The sequence below is a fragment of the Brienomyrus brachyistius genome, unplaced genomic scaffold (genome assembly GCF_023856365.1).
Source record: "Brienomyrus brachyistius isolate T26 unplaced genomic scaffold, BBRACH_0.4 scaffold58, whole genome shotgun sequence".
NCBI lineage: Eukaryota > Metazoa > Chordata > Actinopteri > Osteoglossiformes > Mormyridae > Brienomyrus > Brienomyrus brachyistius.
This window is the reverse complement of record NW_026042333.1, coordinates 1,733,979-1,751,514: the sequence shown is the minus strand read 5'-3', so window position 1 is coordinate 1,751,514 and position 17,536 is coordinate 1,733,979. Positions and strand designations below refer to the sequence as shown.

The 17,536-nt window shown below is 46.2% G+C and overlaps 2 protein-coding genes across 3 annotated transcripts in view; both read left to right on the top strand.

Moving 5' to 3' along the window:
- LOC125724955 (NACHT, LRR and PYD domains-containing protein 12-like) overlaps nucleotides 1–17,536 on the top strand; it is a 90,580-nt gene that overhangs the window by 44,282 nt on the left and 28,762 nt on the right. The window lies entirely within an intron of this gene.
- LOC125724951 (NACHT, LRR and PYD domains-containing protein 12-like) overlaps nucleotides 15,581–17,536 on the top strand; it is a 195,503-nt gene continuing 193,547 nt past the window's right edge. Inside the window, exon 1 of the mRNA XM_049001442.1 lies at nucleotides 15,581–15,613. The gene's annotated coding sequence lies outside the window, so the exon portion shown is untranslated. The remainder of the gene's footprint in view (nucleotides 15,614–17,536) is intronic.

Genomic DNA, 17,536 nt, shown 5'->3' with positions numbered 1-17,536 from the left:
AGGTGCAAATGCAAGTCACATGTGTGAGTCCATATTTACACGCTGAGCTGAAGTCTGACACATGGCACCCAGACCTGCATTAGAAGGACAGGCCCTTACACATGCTGTACACCATCACTATCACAAGGGGGCGACCACCTCTGTTTAAAAAAATACATCATGTGACGTATTCACCAAGTAATAGAAGACTAGACTACAGGGAACTGCAAAGATTTCCCTCTCAGCCCAAACCCAGAGGTGATCCATCTACTGTATTTCTCCATCATGTTCCCCTAGGAGCGAAACTCATCACAGAACTAGTCCAAATGCACCTAGGTATATTCCAGAAGAAGATTTCATAAAACAGGTATTTAAATCACCCCCTATTAGACAGAAACACTGTGGATGTTTATTTCTGAAATGCTGAAGTCACTGGTATGGGAGGAGCTTTGTCGGGATTGGCTAAAACAGGAAGAAGCAGACTTTGATAGGCTCATCACTTTCTGTCTATATCAGAATCATCTAAACGACTTTTGGCTGCTGCTTCGCTCCTGTGATGAGTTGCTGGACCTTGTCATCAGGATTTGAGACATGGGACCATCTGTAATGTGATCAAATGAAAAAAAGTGAATTATTTTCTAACCCCAGAGGATTAAAAGGCATTGCTGAATGAGCCTACATGTCATTTCCTGTTTCCATTTAGCCAGGTCAGTACTGGGACTCACCACTGACAGGTGTCCATTCTTGGCTTTGGCCACCACTATCTTGGATCCGGGTGTGAAATCAATGACGGCTTCCTTTCCTCGGCCCACTGCAAACTTTATACTTGGGGGTGGGGGGGAAGAGGGGCAGGGGAGGAGGGCACTGTGTCAGTCCGCATTTTACTACAAAATAACTTAATGTGGAAAAGTAAAATTTGTCTTAAGTCTGGAAAATTGATGGAATGAAAACTGGAAAAGTAACAAATCCAGTTAATGACCTGTAACCATCTCTGGAGGGAAACAGTACATCAGCCAATCACAGCGCACCAACACACACAAGCAGGGTTAGGGTTAGAACCTGAACAAATCACAGTACACCAATACACACAAGCAGGCTTAGGGTTAGAACGTGAACAAATCACAGTACACCAATACACACAAGTAGGGTTATGTTTAGTACGTGAACCAATCGTGGCACTTCGTGATGCAAAAGCAGGTTTAGTAATACGAACATCAGCCAATCACAGCACAAGCAGATTTAGGAGGCAGACATGCAATCCCAGGAGGTCACATACAATCTGGCACCCCCTTACCATGCCTGCACATCTACATGCCTACACATCTACATGCCTTCACACCTACATGGCTGTACACATGCATGTCTACATGCCTGCACAGGCACATGCCTTCGTATCTACATGCCTGTATCTCTACATATCAACATGCCCATACATGCCTGCACATCTACAAGTCTGCACATCTACACGTATGCACGTCGACGTGTCTTCATCTGTACACATCTGCATCTGTACACGTCTACGGGCCTGCATGTCTACATGCCTTCGTGTCCACACCCCAGAACTTCTACACACTTGCACATCAACACCACACACAGCAGGTCTGGAGTGAAGACACATAACTACATAGTCACATGATCAGGTCTGAGGCCGACACTTACCTTCTGCTTCTTCTCCTCATAGGGCAAATGCAGAACAAAAATGCCATCGCTTAGGGAGCTGACGGAGATGCCTATGGAGACAAACCCATCAGCCACACCATTGTGGCCCCACCCCTCAAAGCTGACCACTGATACATGGCTGTGACCTGAGCCGTGTGACCCCACCCCTCAAAGCTGACCACTGATACATGGCCGTGACCTGACCCGTGTGGCCCCGCCCCTCAAAGCTGACCACTGATACATGGCTGTGACCTGACCCGTGTGGCCCCGCCCCTCAAAGCTGACCACTGCTACATGGCTGTGATCTGACCCGTGTGGCCCCGCCCCTTAAAGCTGACCACTGATACATGGCTGTGACCTGACCCGTGTGGCCCCGCCCCTCAAAGCTGACCACTGATACATGGCCGTGACCTGACCCGTGTGGCCCCGCCCCTCAAAGCTGACCACTGATACATGGCTGTGACCTGACCCGTGTGGCCCCGCCCCTCAAAGCTGACCACTGATACATGGCTGTGACCTGACCCGTGTGGCCCCGCCCCTCAAAGCTGACCACTGATACATGGCTGTGACCTGACCCGTGTGGCCCCGCCCCTCAAAGCTGACCACTGATACATGGCTGTGACCTGACCCGTGTGACCCCGCCCCGCGCTGCTGAGCTGTGCTGTCTGACTGTGGCCTACAGTTACAGCACTACAGCAAGTACACTACATCTAGTCCAACCCCCATATCAAAAAACAGAATAACAACCCAACCAAACATTGTGGGAACATCTTCACATCACCTACATACACAGCAAGGACAACTACAGGACTCACCAGCACTGTGTCATCACCCAGTACCTGCAACACCTTGGGGTTCATATCTTCACTGTCTGAGGGAGGACACAACACCACAAATGAAATCAAATGCACAGCTGTTTCAGAAAGCTCCTGTCAATGTTCTTTTTAAATCTAGTAGAAAGGAAAATTTTGACCAGGTAGTATTTATGCAACAATTTGATTAACCTTTTAGTCAAAAGTAGAAAATTACTAACAACAATACCAGCCCAATATGAGGTTCAGTCATGTGAGGTACAGATACATTATCTTGTAGGAAAAGATTCTTTTATTGTTGTGACTTACTGAGAAACACGTTTCCCACATTTGTTCCACATGGATCAAAAGCTGAAACAACATCCATCCATCCATCCATCCATCCATCCATCCATCATCTCCCACTTAATCTGGGGTCGGGTCGCGGGGGCAGCAGCCTCAGCAGGGAGACCCAGACTTCCCTCTCTCCGGCCACTTCGTCCAGCTCCTCTGGGGGGATCCCGAGGCGTTCCCAGGCCAGCCGAGAGACATAGTCTCTCCAGCGTGTCCTGGGTCTTCCCCGGGGTCTCCTCCCAGTGGGACATGCCCGGAATACCTCCCCAAGGAGGCGTCCCGGAGGCATCCTGATCAGATGCCTGAGCCACCTCATCTGGCTCCTCTCGATGCGGAGGAGCAGCGGCTCTACTCTGAGTCCCTCCCGAATGACTGAGCTCCTCACCCTATCTCTAAGGGAGAGCCCAGCCACCCTGCGGAGGAAACTCATTTCGGCCGCTTGTACCCGCGATCTCGTTCTTTCGGTCACTACCCAAAGCTCATGACCATAGGTGAGGGTAGGAACATAGATCGACTGGTAAATCGAGAGCTTCGCCTTTTGGCTCAGCTCTCTCTTCACCATGACAGACCGATGCAGCGCCCGCATGACTGCTGACGCCGCACCGATCCGCCTGTCGATCTCCCGCTCCATCGTTCCCCCACTCATGAACAAGATCCCGAGATACTTAAACTCCTCCACTTGGCGGAGGACCCCATCCCCAACCCAGAGAGAGCATTCTACCCTTTTCCGGCTGAGAACCATGGTCTCGGATTTGGTGGTGCTGATCCTCATCCCAGCCGCTTCGCACTTGGCTGCGAACTGCTCCAGTGAGAGCTGAAGGTCACGGCTCGATGAGGCCAACAGAACCACATCATCCGCGAAAAGCAGAGACCTAATCCTGAGGTCACCGAACCGGACGCCCTTAACGCCCTGGCTGCGCCTAGAAATTCTGTTCATAAAAACTATGAACAGAATCGGTGACAAAGGGCAGCCCTGACGGAGTCCAACCCTCACCGGAAACGAGTCCGACTTATTGCCGCCCATGCGGACCAAACTCTGGCACCAGTCATACAGGGACCGAACCGCCCTTAAAAGGGAGCCCGGTACCCCATACTCCCGGAGCACTCCCCACAGGACCCCCCGAGGGACACGGTCGAATGCCTTCTCCAAGTCCACAAAACACATGTAGACTGGTCGGGCAAACTCCCATGAACCCTCCAGAACCCTGCTGAGAGTATAGAGCTGGTCCACTGTTCCACGGCCAGGGCGAAAACCACACTGCTCCTCCTGAATCCGAGGTTCGACAATCCGGCGGACCCTCCTTTCCAGGACCCCTGAATAGACCTTGCCAGAGGGGGACCACCACCCCGGTCTGCCAATCCAGAGGCACTGCCCCCGATGTCCACGCGATGCTGCAGATGCGTGTCAGTCAGGACAGCCCCGCAGCATCCAGAGCCTTGAGGAACTCTGGGCGAATCTCGTCCACCCCCGGGGCCCGGCCACCGAGGAGCTTTTTGACCACCTCAGCGACCTCCACCTCCGAGATAGGCGAGTCCACCCCCAAGTCCCCACACTCTGCTTTCATATCGGAAGGTGTGTCGGTGGGATTGAGGAGGTCTTCGAAGTACTCCCTCCACCGACCCAAAACGTCCCGAGCTGAGGTCAGCAGCGCACCATCCACACCATAAATAGTGTTGATGCTGCACCGCTTTCCCGCCCGGAGCCGCCGGATGGTGGACCAGAATCTCCTCGAAGCCGTCCGGAAGTCGTTCTCCATGGCCTCACCAAACTCCTCCCACACCCGAGTTTTTGCCTCAGCGACCGCCAAAGCCGCATCCCGCTTGGCCTGCCGGTAGCCGTCAGCTGCGTCTGGAGTCCCACAGGCCAGAAAGGCCCGATAAGACTCCTTCTTCAGCTTGACGGCATCCCTTACCACCGGTGTCCACCAGCGGGTTCGGGGATTGCCGCCGCGACATTGCCGCCGCGACCACCTTACTGCCGCAGCTCCGGTCAGCCGCCTCCACAATGGAGGCACGGAACATGGCCCATTCGGACTCAATGTCCCCCGCCTCCCCCGGGATATGGGAGAAGTTCTGCTGGAGGTAGGAGTTGAAACTCTCCCTGACAGGGGATTCCGCCAGACGTTCCCAGCAGACCCTCACTATACGCTTGGGCCTGCCAGGCTTGGCCGGCTTCCTCCCCCACCAGCGGAGCCAACCCACCACCAGGTAGTGATCGGTTGACAGCTCCGCCCCTCTCTTCACTCGAGTGTCCAAAACATGCGGCCGCAAGTCCGACGACACGACTACAAAGTCGATCATCGAACTGCGGCCTAGGGTGTCCTGGTGCCAAGTGCACATATGGACACCCTTATGCTTGAACATGGTGTTCATTATGGACAGTCCGTGATGAGCACAGAAGTCCAATAACAAAACACCGCTCGGGTTCAGATCGGGGGGGCCGTTCCTCCCAATCACGCCTCTCCAGGTCTCACTGTCGCTGCCCACGTGAGCATTGAAGTCCCCCAGCAGAACAAGGGAGTCCCCAGGAGGAGCGCTCTCCAACACCCCTTCCAAGGACTCCAAAAAGGGTGGGTATTCTTAACTGCTGTTTGCCGCATAAGCGCAAACAACAGTCAGGACCCGTCCCCCCACCCGAAGGCGGAGGGAGGCTACCCTCTCGTCCACTGCGGTAAACCCCAATGTACAGGCACCCAGCCTGGGGGCAATCAGTATGCCCACGCCCGCTCGGCGCCTCTCCCCGCGGGCAACTCCAGAGTGGAAAAGCGTCCAACCCCCCACAAGGAGACTGGTTCTAGAGCCCAAGGCGTGTGTTGAGGTGAGTCCGACTATATCTAGCCGGAACTTCACAACTTCGCGCACCAGATCTGGCTCTTTCCCCATCAGAGAGGTGACATTCCATGTCCCTAGAGCTAGCTTCTGCAGCCGAGGATCGGACCGCCAAGGTCCCCGCCTTTGGCCGCCGCCCAGATCACCTCGCACCCGACCCCTATGGCCCCTCCAATGGGTGGTGAGCCCATTAGAGGGGGGACCCACGTGCCTTGTTCGGGCTGCGCCCAACCAGGCCCCATGGGTGTAGGCCTGGCCACCAGGCACTCGCCATCGAGCCCCACCCCCAGGCCTGGCTCCAGGGGGGGGCCCCGGTGACCCGCGTCCGGGCAAGGGAAAACGTGGTTCCAAAATTTTCTTCATCATAAGGGGTCTTTTGAGCCGCACTTCGTCTGGTTCCTCACCCTGAAACAACAGTAACTAGATAATACGTTTAGCGTAGAGGCATTCTCACGCATGCGTTATCATAGATAGGGAGGCTACTGTAGGCGGGGATTGTGATGGTGATAAGGGTTATAGGAAACACCTGTGAGGCGGAAGTAGGAACAACATAAATTGTCAGCGAAGGAGTAAGAAGGGGGGGCCCATATGCTCGGTGGTGCTTGGAGTCCATGCTGCAGCTGCCCGATGCAGAAGTGCGTGCACTGGGGAAAAATTACTGCATTGTGGGACATACGGCGAGTTATTGGGGTGCGCCGAGTTGGGAAGCTAACGACGCCGGTCCGCGATTGGTGGCAGCGGCGTGGATTCCAGGCGCCACAGGAAAGGTTTGTGGTTCCTTCTAGGAGTTGGATTATTGTTTGTGTTGTGGGTCTTGTTTTCGGGGGATGGGCTGTCTTCCCCCGACTAGTTAATTTAAATAATATTGTTTGATATGAATTGATTCTTTTTCCTTGTGTATTTATGTGTTTATTTAGGAGGAACCACACGTGATTTTTGGTTTTCATGGCCCTTGTGTTGATGTGAGCTGCCCAGACCTTTTTATTGTCCACGTGTGAACTTTAGCCGGGTGTTTTAGCTGAGTGTGAAATGTTTTCCCAAGTGTTTTAGAGATTGCTGTGCTGAGATCATCGTGTGGGGGGTTGCTGTGTTGCCTGGGTGCTCCATTTACTTATTGGGTCATGGATGCTGAATTGTGGAATCCTGGTAATAAAGGCTTATTGCTATACTTCTGTTGTGAGCTGTTTCTTATACCTGGTGCCCAGTATAGTCGACTCACAAACCTGCATCATTGGGGAAAAGTGTTCCTCTCTTACACTACCCTAAATAGGGCTTCAGGTCCGAAACGCTGGTGACGCACGCAGTCGCACATGTACGCTAAAGTAATTTGTATAAATACTCATATTCAGTACAAGATGCCACATTCTACTTTGACCAAATTAACATAATCCGGTGACTGATGACAACTGTTTGACAAGAAGTTTGTGATAGTGAATGAACTATAAAAGAATTTGATGGCGCTGTTAACGTAGGTGATGCTGACGGAAATAAATTCTATTCAGCTATGTAGGCAAGTACTACAATTTTTTTACATTTACTTGCCCTCAGGAGCTTTAGAACTTTAGTTGTACAGTGGTACCTTGGAGCATGAACTTAATTCGTTCCTGTAGGCTGATCGAGTTAGGATTTGGTCAAGTTTCAAGTCAGACTTCCCCATAATAAATAATGTTAATGAATTTACTCCATTGCAGGCCCCAGGTGATTATCTATATAAACCTATCAAACTAGCTAACTAATGATAAAATCAATCAACAATCAATAAAAAACCGACGCAGACGTGAAAATCCACACATACAAAAGCAATAAACATGAAATAAATGGCAATTTATGGCCTTATTTTGTTGATGGTGAGAGACTTTGCAGTTATATTCCTTTCACATACATCCATTCAAATATACATTTAGGGTACAAAGAAAATACATAATCAAAATGCATTTTCTTGTTATATATAGGGCTGTTCGATATGACGATATATATCGGATGGCGAAACAAAAACGTCTGTCATTTCATGTTACGCCATATTGTTTATTTCATGGTGGCACGAAATGCACTGTTTATGGTGGCATTTATTCATAATTTGGATGACAATTTGCTTTAAATAAGTTACACGCCACCACATGGGATGTGGCACTTATATGGAAGTTTTTATGGGACTATTATTTGTAACCTACATAAGACAATCCACAAATATGTACCATAATACACAAATATATATATATTTTTTTAAGCTTGTGTTGCGTAAAATCATGTCCAGAAAAATACGGAGCGATTTGTACACATGAAACGCGTTTTGCACATTTGTAGATCACGTCCTGCCTATTTGTAGATCATTACATTTGTGGATCCCGTCCTGCCTATTTGTAGATCGTTACATTTGTGGATCCCGTCCTGCCTATTTGTAGATCGTTACATTTGTGGCTTCTCAAATGTTTATTGGCGGATTTTTTTTTTTTGCAGTTTGACCACTACAGTGTCCCTAAGAGCTCAGGGTGGGAAAATATTTCTTACATAGTTCTGCATTCCCTCGCAATAGATTTGTGATCCCATTGCACTTTCCCGCTTGTTATTGGCTGCAACATGGCAGGATGGATAAACCTAAATAATACACACGTCCTGTAAACTCTGCTTTAAGCATTAAACTATGGGGGACAATGTACACCATGCAACTTTAATATTATGTTTATATACGTATTTTATTATTATTACTATTATAAGTATTGAGAGGGAACGCATAACTATTGAGAAGAAACAAAGCTATTTAAAAAAGTTTTTTCTCACCCTGACATCTTAGGGGCTTTGTGTACTGGAGCTGATCTGTAGAAAAAAAATGACAAATACATCACTATCAACAAACATATTTTTACTTATGATGTGTAAAATTGGGGCGGCATGGTGGTGCAGTGGTTAGCACTGTTGCCTCACACCTCTGAGACCCGGGTTCGAGTCTCCGCCTGGGTCACATGTGTGTGGAGATTGCATGTTCTCCCCATGTCGTCGTGGGGTTTCCTCCGGGTACTCCGGTTTCCCCCCACAGTCCAAAAACATGCTGAGGTTACTTGGAGTCGCTAAAATTGCCCATAGGTGTGCATGTGTGAGTGAATGGTGTGTGAGTGTGCCCTGCGGTGGGCTGGCCCCCCATCTTGGGTTGTTCCCTGCCTCGTGCCCATTGCTTAGGCTCCAGACCCCCCACGACCCACTAGGATAAACGGTTTGGAAAATGGATGGATGTGTAAAATTAAAATCATTGGGACGCAAAGGAAAATGGCTCCCCGCAATTGTCTTTTAAACTGTAATCATAGGCTAATTGATTAAACATAAGTATTGATTTATTTCCGTGACAATATTGTATATAATACTTATTTGTCTCCCTGGTCTATTTCATTGCACATAAGAGAAGCCACACAGAATAATAACCAAACGGTGAAGAATTTGATTTTGTTATGGTGTCTGTGGTTAGAAGTCAATGATGCTTTTATTTTGAAGGATACCTTTGCTGACATCAAGACACATTGCAAAATGCCGCCTGTATGTGGAGTTTTATGTCTGTCTTTAGAGGTAAAAATATAATGTCTGTAGCTGTGGAATATTAACATGCTCATTACTGCCATCTTTAGGGGTGCATTTTTTATGTCTGTAACTGTAAAATAATGCTGCCTCTAGGCGAAAAGTTTAAGACGTTTTGGTTCGGATGGCCTCCATAAGAGGCTGCAGCGAGAGCGTAGACAGCATAGGTTTGCTGCCCGTGAGCACGTAAACGCATAGGTTTGCTGCCCGTGAGCGCGTAAACGCATAGGTTTGCTGCCCGTGAGCGCGTAGACGGCATAGGTTTGCTGCCCGCGAGCGCGTAGACGGCATAGGTTTGCTGCCCGGGAGCGCGTAGACGGCATAGGTTTGCTGCCCGTGAGCGTGTAGACGGCATAGGTTTGCTGCCCGCGAGCGCGTAGACGGCATAGGTTTGCTGCCCGTGAGCACGTAAACGCATAGGTTTGCTGCCCGTGAGCGCGTAGACGGCATAGGTTTGCTACCCGCGAGCACGTAGACGGCATAGGTTTGCTGCCCGCGAGCGCGTAGACGGCATAGGTTTGCTGGCCGTGAGCGCGTAGACGGCATAGGTTTGCTGCTCGTGAGCGCGTAGACGGCATAGGTTTGCTGCTCGCGAGGGCGTAGACGGCATAGGTTTGCTGCCCACGAGCGTGTAGACGGCATAGGTTTGCTGCTCGGGAGTGCGTAGACGGCATAGGTTTGCTGCCCGCGAGCGTGTAGACGGCATAGGTTTGCTGCCCGCGAGCGCGTAGACGGCATAGGTTTGCTGCTCGCGAGCGCGTAGACGGCATAGGTTTGCTGCTCGCGAGCGCGTAGACGGCATAGGTTTGCTGTTCGCGAGAGCGTAGACGGCATACGTTTGCTGCTCGCGAGCGCATACCTGCGTACCTCGTATTATGAGAGTAATAATTTAACACTGAGCGAGCAAATGTTGTGCAGAGCGAGCATGAAGTGAGGATGGGTTTTCTGCGGGCGACCAGTTTTATGCGCATGAGTTAAACACCATAGACCTTTTAAGGTCCAAATGGATAAAATTGAAAGGTTCTCGACCCATACAGGTTTTAACGGGAATGCTCGAGTTCCAAGATTTTGGTCGAGGTACATGTTGAAAAAAATTCGACAGACCCGTTTGTTCTGTACATTCCCATTCTGCAGCATCTGCTAAAGACAGATTAATACTATTTCAGTTGTGACTTTTTATAACCCTGTTTGACACTACTCTTGCGATACGGCAGCTGAAAAAATACATGTATGTATGTGTCTCTCTGCAGATCTACAGAGCTAGCGAGTGTCTGGGCGTCCCACCAGTAAATGTGATTCCCGTGAAGAATTACCATGACGACGGGGAGTTGAATGACACCTGTGACATCCTGCTCCTCAAGGCCATGAAGCAGATGCTGGACTTTGCTGACAATTACTTTGAAAACTGTGAGGAAAACGCAGAGTAGATGAATTGATCATATTGAGGGGTTATGCCATTGCCTTTCTCTGTCCGTGTCTTTGTATTCTATGCCACACGTTAGGTCCCTGTAAACCTGCATTAGGCTGCTTCTGTACATTTCCTGACACACAAACCTTTTCATAGCCTGTATTTATAATTGTCTTTTCGCTTGAGTATGAATGATGCTTTAATACAATCCAATATATAATATAATCAAGTACACACTGTAACCCTGCACTAGATTAGTCACTATGCTATGATGATTCCAGCATGGGTTACTATCTGCCTCAATCTTAACCATGGCTTGGCTCAGTGTTTAATGTCTATATTCTGAGTTTGCCTCAGTGTCTCTGTCAATTTGATTACTAGATTATGGGTTTGGAAATGATCAAATGAAATGGTCCCAGATTCACGTTCTTCATTACTGGAGTTCTTAGTCAAAGAATGTGTGACATGAATGTTCTTTAGAACATCATTTTCAATGTAATTAGCTTGCTAGTTTAAAGGTGTTTTTGCGCTTCTACACCGACTGCTAACAGATAAGCAGCAATTTAGTCACTGACAACTTGTTTGTAATATGTAACATTTCAGGTAATCAAACTAATAACTTGTGTAATTCACCTCAGATGTGGTGTAAAAATGAGACCTTCTGATGAAGGGAAGGGCTGAATATCTACATGGCTCAACATGCAACACGTGCAGGATGAAAACAGGTCCTGGGGGGCAGACAGCCAACAGGGAGCAGATAAGATGAGGCCCCTAGTGCAGAGCAGACAGCAGCAGCCCCAGGAGGGAAGTCAGGGCTGGGATCCCCCTCAGGGATCCCCACAGTAACGTCCTCACTGCCGGGGCAGCTAGACAGCAAGCAGAATAAACACCACCATCATTACGACCAAAACCATTTCTGTAGGCACACAGACCAGTAAAGACAGGACCACAGTCATGACAATTATCTGCTTCATCATCAGCACAATGAGCATCATCTGCATCACCTGTCTACATCACCTCCATCATCATCACTGCCATCATAACTTCAGTCATCTCTACCATCATCACCAACTCATCAGTGTAGTAATATGGTCTCAGCATTAACACAGGAGTTACCATCTATAAAACAGAGAAGTGAAATCATGTGTCAGGGTTTCTGTTAAGTGTGAAATTATGCAACATCTGATTGGATGGGCAAACCCACATGATCCCCATCTGTGTTCACGAGGCTTTTAAGTACCTACAACAGAGTTGTTTTTTTCACTGGAGTATATTTCCATTTAGTATCAGCAACAGACACAAGGAATCATATTGGTTTTACAACAGGGAGTTGATGTTGTGAGAAGGTCGAAGGTCACTGAGAAGTTTCAGGTATGAAATATAATCACGTCATTCTGGCCATCATCTGAAATTCTCATTAACTCTACATTTTCCTCCTGATTTTTCAGAAGAGAAACAATCATAACTGGCTAATAAATTGAAATGTTAGTCATTCACATTTTCCCTGTTTATATAGTATGATGATGGTGAAACAGATTTCCATCCATCCATCCATCCATTTTCCAAACTGCTTATCCTACTGGGTTGCTGGAGGTCCGGAGCCTATCCCAGAAGCAATGGGCATGAGGCAGGGAACAACCCAGGTTGGGGGGGTCAGCCCATCGCAGGGCACACTCACACACCATTCACTCACACATGTGCTCCTATGGGCAATTTAGCAACTCCAATTAGCCTCAGCATGTTTTTGGACTGTGGGGGAAACCGGAGTACCCGGAGGAAACCCCACGACGACATGGGGAGAACATGCAAACTCCACACACATGTAACCCAGGGGAAGATACAAACCCGGGTCCTAGAGGTGTGAGGCAACAGTGCTAACCACTGCACCACCATGCCGCCCCTGAAACAGATTTTCACACATTAAATTGTAAATGGAACATAAATATCTTGTACTCACTTTCCAAGCAATCCCTCTCATATCTGCAGTGAAATATTAACCACTAGAGGTCACTGAAATACCATGACACTTCTATATTGATTAATTCTATGAAATTTATCTTACAGTAGGGCAGACTGTTTACGAATTGATCTTTGGCATTTATTGTTACATTGCAATGTTACTTTTCACATATACCATCTCTGAAACATTTATACAGGTGAGAGTGAAGCCATGTTAATGTGTAGTTGTGTTAATTTTGCGAACTTCTCCAATACTTTATATTCTGATCTTATGTTGACTGTGGTTATTAATTATGACATGTTGATTATTTGTGACTCTGTATACACTTATCTATGTGTTTCGTTATATCATCTTGCACTAGTGATCGTAAAATAATTTGTATTTTTTCAGTGCAGTTTCATCTTCTGAAACGGTGCTGTCTACCACAGATTAAGCAAATGGGCTTTTGGAAATCCATAGTAATGTGGTAAGCATCGTTTTTATTTATTCCACAACAAATTATTGGATTTTATTTGCCCACCAGCTCCATTTCAACTCAGGGACGGATTACGGACCAGGACAGCGGGGCCGCTGCCCAGGGGCCCTTGGGGTGCAGGGGGCCCATAGCCCAAAACAATTTGCAACGCTTATCAACAATGTATTTTCGTTTGTCTATTTTAGAGGGCCTACATTCTTTGACCCTCTGCCTACAAGGGCCCCTGGCCCTATAGGGAGGGCGTTTGGCTGCCAAGGGCACTTGAATTGTGGTGGTTGGGGGGGGGGGCGGCTCGCGAACGTTTTGCCCAGGGGCCCACGCAACCCATAATCCGTTCCTGTTTCAACTACTGTTGCAAGTGTGGCGTTACTGAGGGAGGAAGTAGCGAGGGAATACGGAAATGGACAAACCGACTACGCCACTCTGGGAATTTCACCCAGAGAATTAGAATACCGGAGTTCAAAAACCCACTCCAATATAAAAGGACACAGATTCGTGATCACCATAGGGGAGACGCGAAGACCATAAACACTCCCTTTATTAGGCTGCGGTCAATTAACACTCAAAATAAAACACAAAAAACCAAAATCACAGCACAAATACAAATCATGTTTAAAACACTCCAATCACACGACAAAAGAGAAAACCCAAACCAGGGAGCTGTTATCGGGAGGGGAATGGGAGGCGTACAGTCAAACACTCTGAGGGGTCCCGCAGCACATGCCGCACGTACATCCACCCAAGGGGTGGGCTAAAAGAAAGCAACGCGACCACGCAGCGCGGTATCGCCCGACACGGATCCTCACCGCCCAGCACCAAGCCTTCCCAACGACACCCCCCAATTTACATCCAATAAATAAAACACATTAATACTTAAAACCAATTAAAACATGAAACAAAACATAAAACATCCGGGCAAAACAGCAGCAATTGTAGTGACTTAGTATCCCGTTGATGGTCTGGCTCACGTCGGTCCGGGACACTCCAAGTCGCGATCCACTACAAATACAAACACAGTATTAGGTATGCCCCTACTACCCAAACGTTGGTAAAAGGAGACGAGACATACCTGGCAGATTACACGCGGTAAAAGTTGGAAAACCTTAAAAGCGGAAGCAACCGCAAGCTGCTAGATTTACCAAGCCCTTGCAACTGTAAGGAAGATAACAAAGCACATTACAACCACCCATACAGCAAGCAAACAACCCCGTCCACTGATGCCCTACCTGCAGCGTTGGATATAGCCACAACTTCCGGAACAGGAGATACTGGCGCACGGAGAGTCACGTCACGCTTACAAATCAGTCACACACGCAACCACAACCGGGTCCTATATACGCGTGCTGGCTGCAACAATTAAGCAATCAGGTTAATGAAATTACCATGCCCCAACCAGATCGCACCCTCCAGCTCCACCTCATTACACAAGCATTTAGAATAAACAGCACTTGTTATATTTAGTCAATATGCTACCGTGCTCTTATATGTTTTGCTTATCCGTCAGCCCTGCTGATGTAAACGACTTCTAACGGATGTAACTCGGTCATTTTTTGTCCGATTCCAACAAACCATACATTATTTTGAAGGTTTTAAAAAGGATAATCTACGCCCCCTGATTACCCACGTGTGCTTCCCTGATCGTCTCCAGCTTTGTCCGATTCCCTTGATTAGTCTTTGTGTATTTAAGTCCTGGTCTGACCTGTTCTCCTTGTCCGTCATTGTGGTAACAGTGTGGTTAAGTGTCTCCTGCTCCCTAGTCCACAACAAACCCCTAGTTTTGCCCTGATTTGGGCTTGTCTGACTGTTCCTGCCTGCCGACCCGCACGATCACCACACGGCTCGCGCTTGATCGTGGCAGCATGTATAATTTTAACTACAAAAATATTTGTTGATGCATTATGGGAATTATTAAACCCTGTTAAACTTGGCTTAAAAACTAAAATAAACAAACAAACACAGATTTCAAAGCACCGTTTCTTGAAAATGGTTCAGTGAATGTTAAGCAAATTGTGTATTGGTAATAGCTTGGGAACTTGCCTTTTAGAGGGTATAAGGCTTGTTCATACACTCCGGGAAAATTCTGAGACGTGTCCTGTCAAACTTGGCTCAAATAAGCAAATTCACGTAGAACCATAGTTTTCAAAGTGCAATCACTAGAAAATGGTACAATTGACTAAATTTTGTCTGGAAATTGCCTAGGACTTTGCCTCTCAGATAGTATATTGCTTGTTTTTTGCATTATGGGAAAAGAAGAACATTTTATTTTAGTGCATCCTGCACTTCATAGATATGACAGTAAATCTTGAGCCATTTTGTATGCGCGATCGCTTAGAGTATTATTTGCCATTTGATATCGTAATGTTACGTTAAGCGCGCGTGATTTGACCGTAGTCGTTAAGATGTAACTACTTGTTTGCATAAATTAGGATACATAATAACAACTGCACTGTTACCCTGAAATGACATTGCCGCAGTATTATATATTCATGATCTAAGGTGCGGCCACCATTACCTGTGCGACTATGTAAAATGCTCCTGCTTTCATTTTCGCATTTGTCTGTAAAACTGCAGCTTTCGAGGGTCGTTTGGAAAAGGTGAGCTTGTTAAAGAAATTGACTTATACACCGTATAAACTGTAGGTTAGTAGACCCCATAACTAGTTAATTTTGTCATTCTGTAATTTTTTTCAAATTTTCTAAGCTCTTTTGCGGAACTGTCAGTGATGTTTTCTAATCTAATCTAAGGAACTTATGTAGACGTGTAGAAGGATTTCAAATCTGTATTAATAATAGAACTTATTCTAGCAATTGTATAATAATATTGTTAAATTCCAAATGTACTTATATTTTACCTTTAACCTCCGTTATCCATGTGACTATGTAAAATCCTTTTGAACTTTTACTTCCACAACTACGGCGGTCGAATGTGGTTTGGAGAATCAGTATATTTGTATATTTCAGTAGCGTGCAAAATGTAAGATATTCCAATATATCTCGTTCATTTAGTGGTTTTGTGTCCAGCTGATCCATGTTTTGTTGAACCGTCTTTGGCCGGAATTAGTCTTTACGTTTGTTTACCGACCATGACATTCCTGGGGAATTCATAAAGACGTGTAGAAAGATTTCAACATCTATATTAATATATTAACTCTTTCTAGCAATTTTTCTTCGTAAAGCAGGAAAACAGACGTTGTAATTACTTCCATTACCCCGGAGCCCTGTTATAATTCACGCAAATCAGTTTATTTTAAAAGATCAGATACAAAATAGAAGAATCTATTTGACTGTAGTTTTACTTTTAAGCGATGTAATTGTTTTATGTTTAATATTAGGCTATAGCACAGCATTTTAAGTCAACAACTGTACGGTAACCCTGAAATGAGAATTGCTGCAATATTAAATATTCATGAACAGTTGTGTGGCCACCATTACCTGTGCGACTATATAAAATGCTTTGAACTCCTTTCATTTTCGCAGTTGTCTGTAAAACTAGCTTTCGAGGGTCATTTGGAAAAGGTGAATTTCTTAAACAAATAGACCTATATACCGTGCAAACTGTAGCTAGTAAACCCCATATTTCGTATTCTTTCCTTTTTTTAAAAAAAAAGGTATTTTGGACAAAGTTTTTGGCGGAACTGTTTGATTCCGTTGTTGAATCACGTTATACCCACGGAACTCATTTAGAAGGATTTCGAAATCTTTAATATAAGACCTTATTACAGTAATTATACAACTAGTCAATCCCAAACGTACTTAAATTTTAGGTTTTACGTCCGTGATCTGTGTGGTTATATAAAATGCTTTTTAAATTCTTTCACTTTCATAATCGTCTATAAAAATGGAGGCGGTCGAAGGCAGTTTGGACAAAGTGAGTTTGTCCAACAAATATATGTAAGCTACATCTCAATAGCGTGCAAAATGTAACACACCCCAATAACTTGTTAATTTATTGGTTTTTTGAGAAGTCCTACTAAACAAAGTTTTTGACACGCATTTGGCTGGAACAGTTTCCAGCAATTTAAAGATCCGGGGCTAAGTGAAGTTTACCTGGGGTTGATTTTTTCAAGGAACATTGGCATCGGGGCGTAAATATTCGGCTTGGGGTTCATGGGGAACTCATGTACAGTAAATGTGCAGACGGATTTCAGAATCCGTATTCATATAATAACTTATAGGCCCTATTCTAGAAATTAGTAAACTATTAAATATCAACCATATTTATATTTTTCTTTGTAAATAAGCAAAACTGACGTCGTGGAACTCCATTACCCCAGAGCGCAATTATAATGAACACAAATCAGTTTATTTTAATATACAATATATAAAAACAGAATAGTCCATTTGACCTGCCTTTTACTTTATGCCAACTCCAAAGATAGTGTAAAAGTTAGTGCGTGTTGTAACCACTGTAATCTGCGTGACTATCCGAAAGACTTCTTCATTCCTACAGTCATTTTCATAATAGCCTGTAAAACTGCAGCTTTCCCGGTCGGTTGGGAAAAACGAGTTTAACAACAT